Raw genomic sequence first — 5,653 nt, 5'->3', positions numbered from 1 at the left:
CATGAACAACAGAAACTCCCTGCTGCCATCTTGGCTCTGGAAGAGGACCTAAAATCTTCCACAATTCTCTCAAGCTAGCTCACAAAAGACCCAAAATCTCTATTAAGGTTGGCTATACTGCTGTTCAAGTAACCTCAGCAAAGAGTACAAAAGTATTGGGGCAATCTGTCTTTTTAAATAACATCTACCATTCTTCTGAAATTGAAGAGATCTGCCTAGTGGATGAGAAACAGTTCACCTTAACCAATGCAAACCAAGGCACACCACTTACCTTCAGGCACCAGGCATGTGAAGCCATTGTCCAGTCTATCAGGGCCCTCTGGGAACTTCTACAGTCTCGTGCCCAATGATAGCCCTTTTGGCACTTAGGGCACTTTGGATGAGCCCTGGGACAATATCTATGTAAGTGGCCAGACTGTTCACATCCCCAACAAGTATGGTCTGGTGAGGTGGAATTATTTTTCTTGTCAAGTTTGGTGTTGACCAAGACATTGATGGAAGCCATAATGGCAGAAATGGGCCTGTTCACTGTATCAATACCACAGGCAGCCAAGACCCACTTATGAAGATTCTCATTTGTAACAGGTGTGATGACATTATGAGTGATGGTGTTGAACCCCTCCCAGGTTAGCTGTTTAATAACAATATCCTTGGTAGGATCAGATGGGACACACTTTTCAACAGCATTGATGACACGGGTCAAAAATTCAGGAAATGGTCCTGCAGCCTGTTGGATAAGATTGTGGAAATAGCCTACACTGTTCTGGGGCATGCAAAGTTTAAGGGTCTTGTAGGTTAGGTTGGACGCTTGTTGGAAAAAGGCATGTAGGCCAATTATGAATTGTGAGACAGGATCAGTATATTGCCCATGGCCAGCAAGCATGTTGAGGGTGACATTAAGTCCAAATTACAAATTTGTATAGGCTTGGGTCTCTGCTCATCATCATAATCAGAGCACCATTGGAGGAAAACTGAGGGGTCAAGGACTGCCTTCAACATGAAGTACCAATTATAATGGGTTTGAAGCTTCATGGCCCATTGTTTGAGTACTTGTTCAAAATAAGGAGAAACAGAGTAGCATCGGTCACCCTTACACACCCCTAAATTGCTCCCAGCCTGCTCCCAGCCCTGTTGCCACTGGGAGGGAACATAGCTGACAAGGACAACATCACTGTAGCCTCCAGACTCCACAGGGATTGGAAGTGTTCAAACATATCGAAAATGGACTGGAACCAACACTGACCCTCCTCATTCAGCGATAAACACAAGTGCTTGGCCTTGCCCTGGAAGTTGAAAGTGAGAACATATTCACTACATCTTGTCTCACTGTGATATATCAACAAGACACCATGGGAGCCAGTGCCTCCTTCCAGCACTTACTGGGCAGCCTTGAGTCGAGAGAGCATGCCATGTAACCAAGGATGTGCTGAGAGGGACTGATACCCCCTCATTTCTGACTCCCCCTGGAACAGAAATGGCCCTGTGTCTGCTTCTGGAGCATCCAGGGGAGGGGAGGGGGCTGAGAGGGATGAACTGTTCCTGCCAGGGACTCCTCCTCAATGGGAATGTGAGGGACAATTCCAGAGAAAGCAGTTCCATCGAGTCAAAGTGGGAGGCAACAATGGAGGCAGAACTAGGGGAGAAGGATGCTGATGGCTGCTCAGAAAGGCCCCCATAAGCCTCCTGTCACAAGTGGTCATTACTCTTGCTGGGTCCCAGCAGCAGATCCTGGCTGGACAGACTCTCTGAATGATTCAGGCAGGGTAACTCCAGGCTGTCTGTATTATCCTTTGTGAGGAAGGAGGTCCCAGGGGTCAGGGGAAGGGTCATGATACAGGGGCTGATAGCAGGGCAGGATCCTGGGCTTAGGCACTCCTTCCTGGATGTCAGATACTCAGGCCTTCTCATGAAGTGCATCAGTTGTCTCCAGAATGTACTCTGAAGGGCCTTCCACCTTAACCACAAACGTGCTCTCCCTGTCAGGCATCTCTAAGGCCATGACTATGCATAGTGATAGTAGTACAGGGAATGCTGAGTCAGGGCTGGGATGCCTTGGGTGATATGAAGAACTCCAAGCGACTTCTTCTTCCTTCTTCACTTGGGAGCAGTAGGTGACACTTCTGCCACTAAGGCTGCCCTCATTCCCCTGAGGTCAGCCCAGAAGCCCCTCCTCCATGACCCACTCCTGCTGTGTCAGGGGCAGCTTCTTCAGCCCCCATAAAACTGAGCAGCTCTTCTCTCTGTACCATTCCTGCTCTGTCTTTCAAGGTCTCCCCTCCATGATCCAGTCTCAGTCTCTCAAAGTAGTGAGTCCATCTCTCCCCAGGGGCTGTGCCATCACTATCCAATCCCCTACCAACTGTCCCAGCACCACCAGAGGAGTTGGAGTTCCTGTTTCCACCTAGGACTGGAAGACCTGGTGTGGTCTTCAGAGGCCCTGCTGGGAAGTATCAATGGCCTCTCACCACTGCAGAATGCCTCATACAGAATCTCTAACTGAGTGATCCTCCGAATGGAGGAAAAAGTGTTTCCTGAGCCTTGGCTTTGAAGATGTTGTATAGGAGGAAGAGACTGAGGAAGGAAGGGGGCCAGCTAGGTTCTAAGAAGATAGAGATGGGCCCAACATAGCCAGGGGTCCGTCCACCCTGCAACTGTCAAAGGACAAGTCATGTGGTGGTGTAATCTCCACACCAGGACTCAATGGGGTCTAGACAGGTGGGGAGAGTAAGCCCAAGGCCTGGGCCACCTCAGCTTCGAAGTGCTGCAGGAATAGCTCAGTAAAACGGCCAGAAAAGGCAGCTTCTGCTCCAGGCTCTGCATACTGTGGGTGGGAGGCCAAGTAGAGGCGAAAATGGAGGGCAAGATCTAGGGCAGCAAACCTGCATAGGACTCACAGAACTCTTGCCAGCTGCAGGGAGAGGGTGGTGGCAGCGCTGGTGGAGAAGGGAAGGCCCCATCTCCTGGGGAAGGGGCATCATTCATGATAGGCCCCAGCAAGGGCCTGTGAGGAGGGGCAGCAAAGAAGAAATCAGCCAGAAGATAAGGGGTGAGTGACAACAACTGCATCTCTGTTTCTGCCCTCAGCTCCAGGGGTCTAAGGAAAACGTTCCGATCCCAGAAAAGAAAGGGGATTCAACCACAGTCCAATGGCCAAAACCTTTCTGTGAATTAAGAAACCAGCTTTTATCTGGTGGTCATGTAACTAGATTAGTTGAGAAGAGAGACTAGCGGAGAAAGTCCAAAGAATGTCTGTGGCTCCCTGTAGGGCAACAGGCCCTTCAGACAGTTCTTGAGGGTGGCCCCATGCAAAAGTTGTCAGTTGCTTTCAGGTTGTGAGGACAAGGGCCAAAGGGAAAGTAGTGTTTTCTGAGTATACTGCTTATAGTGAAGGACTTCTGTGATTTGTTAGGCTGTGGCCGTATGCTCACACAGTGTCTCTGGGTGAAAAGTACCTGTCAGAGGGTCCTTTATTGACTCTACCCCCTGTGTGGTCAGCCCTTATATGGAGGTACTGGGACAAACAGAGTCATGATAGAGAGTTCCTAACCAGGGGGACAAACAGCCGAACGGAAAGAAAATGTCGGGATAGGAAAGAAGGCCCCAACACACCACAGGTTTAGAAAACAAAAATAGGGGTCAACTTACTGAAAACAGCTGAAGGGGGTTTCAAGATGCCAGTATAGAGTCAGGATGGGGACAGCAGTGGGGGCAGCAAGAAATAAAAATGCCCAAAAGATGGTAAGGAGAACCCAAAAAGTGAGTAAAAAGAAAAATTCCATCCATGTTGGGTGCCAGTTGTTGTGGGCTTGTTACTGCTGTCTGTTGTGTGATCCCTGTTTTCTGGGAGGCAGAGGGTGAGAAGACACAGAGGCAATGACACAGAGTCCTAGATATTCCAATACAGAAACTCTTACTCTAAAAAGGTTGGGAGGTATTTTTTGTTTTTTTGTCTTTGTTTTTGTTTTTTTCTGAGATTAGGGAAACTAAACTGCTGCAGGAACATTTTTTAGTTGGTCCTTTTGAAATTGGCGGTCACTGCTGGCATGTTGTGATTGGCTAGGACATTAGTTATTGTGCCTTTGGTCTGCTGACAAGTTGTTTTGACCAATTTTGCTTATTCATTGTGAGTTTGCATGTGCTTGCTTGTGCCTGTGCTATTGCCCTACCTCAGGGTACAAGTAATTGACCATCATCTTTGATCACTAACCCATCCTAGCAAGAAAAATACATTGGCCACCAATAGCCAGGCTGCCATTGTTTTTGTTCCCTGACCTCAATGAGTTCCTTACTCAACTGTTAAGTGCGCGTTTCTAAACTTTAAATTGCTCCCCAAGATTTTCTTTTTTTAAAAAAAAATATTTATTTATTTATTATGTATATACTATTCTGTCTGTGTATATGCCTGCAGGCCAGAAAAGGGCACCAGACCCCATTACAGACGGTTGTGAGCCACTATGTGGTTGCTGGGAATTGAACTCAGGACCTTTGGAAGAGCAGACAATGCTCTTAACCTCTGAGCCATCTCTCCAGCCCCTCCCCAAGATTTTCTACCTCAAAGCAATTGATAAAAACACCTTAACTTAGCCTTCAGTCATTATTTAAAGCTTTGTTTTAGTTACAGTGCACATTGAAACCCATGAACACATCTCCCAACATTAGGATTAAAAAGACTTGAACTAGCCTTGCTTCTGGGACTCAGTTGTTTTCCTTAATCATTAACCTAAACCACGGTCTTTATGGCTCCTTAAGAGAAATTCATAAATTCTAGATGCATGACACTTCCTTGTTCCTATTTTCTATTCTTTACAGTCCCTGGTTTATCAGGGGTGGGGTCAACACTATATCCTGCCTTTACCTATGTGGGAGAATTGTCTGTATTCTGTCAATCATATTTTAATAAAACGCTGATTGGCCAGGCAGGCAGTATAGGCGGGAAAGCCAGACAGGAAGTAGGGGTAGGGCAAAGAGACTGGGAGTATTCTGGAAGCAGAAGCTTCCTCAGCCACTCCTGTGCAGATCACCGAAGAGGCAGCATGTAACTTGCCCAGCTGAGAAAGGTACGGAGCCGTGTGCTAACATAGATCAGAATAATGGGTTAAGATAAGTCATAAGAACTAATAAGTAGCCTGACCTAATGAACCAATCAGCTTTATAACTTATAGAGTTCTCTGTGTGATTAATTTTCTTTGGGGCTTGCCGGTTGTGGGGTACTGGGTGGGACAGAAACCCCAACAAGCCGGCCCCCTCATGTTACATACCTATATTAATTTTTCCACTAAACTACTATTATAATCCCTTATTATATCTGTTAAAAACCTCTAACCATCAAAATTCTATTTAAATTAACACTATTCTTGTATAAAATCACTGCTTCAGTTAAACAGTACAACTTAAGAGGAAATCATCTTGATAATAAGCCATAGGTAAACATGCCCAGTAGAATGGAATATTTCCATGAAATAATCACACTATTATATTAAAGGCAGTGGGGATCTCCTACACCCATTCACACCATGCCAGATACCAGAGAAAAATGGCAGTGGCAAACATGTACAGGCACAGCAGTAGTAAGAGACATCCTGGAGCCAAAGCCCTTAGGGTCTTGCTTATCTGGGATTCACCCATCTGTGCCTTGCATTCTGGAGAGCTGCAC

The 5,653-nt window shown here is 46.5% G+C and overlaps 1 pseudogene; it reads right to left on the bottom strand.

Annotated features, from left to right (window-relative positions):
- Positions 1 to 834: 834 nt before the first annotated feature.
- LOC125389231 (SH2B adapter protein 1 pseudogene) lies at positions 835 to 2,982 on the bottom strand (annotated as a pseudogene).
- Positions 2,983 to 5,653: the final 2,671 nt, after the last annotated feature.

This window comes from Myodes glareolus, chromosome X (genome assembly GCF_982192425.1).
Source record: "Myodes glareolus chromosome X, mMyoGla1.1, whole genome shotgun sequence".
NCBI lineage: Eukaryota > Metazoa > Chordata > Mammalia > Rodentia > Cricetidae > Myodes > Myodes glareolus.
Note: the sequence above shows the minus strand (reverse complement) of the source record. Positions and strands in the feature narration are given on the sequence as shown.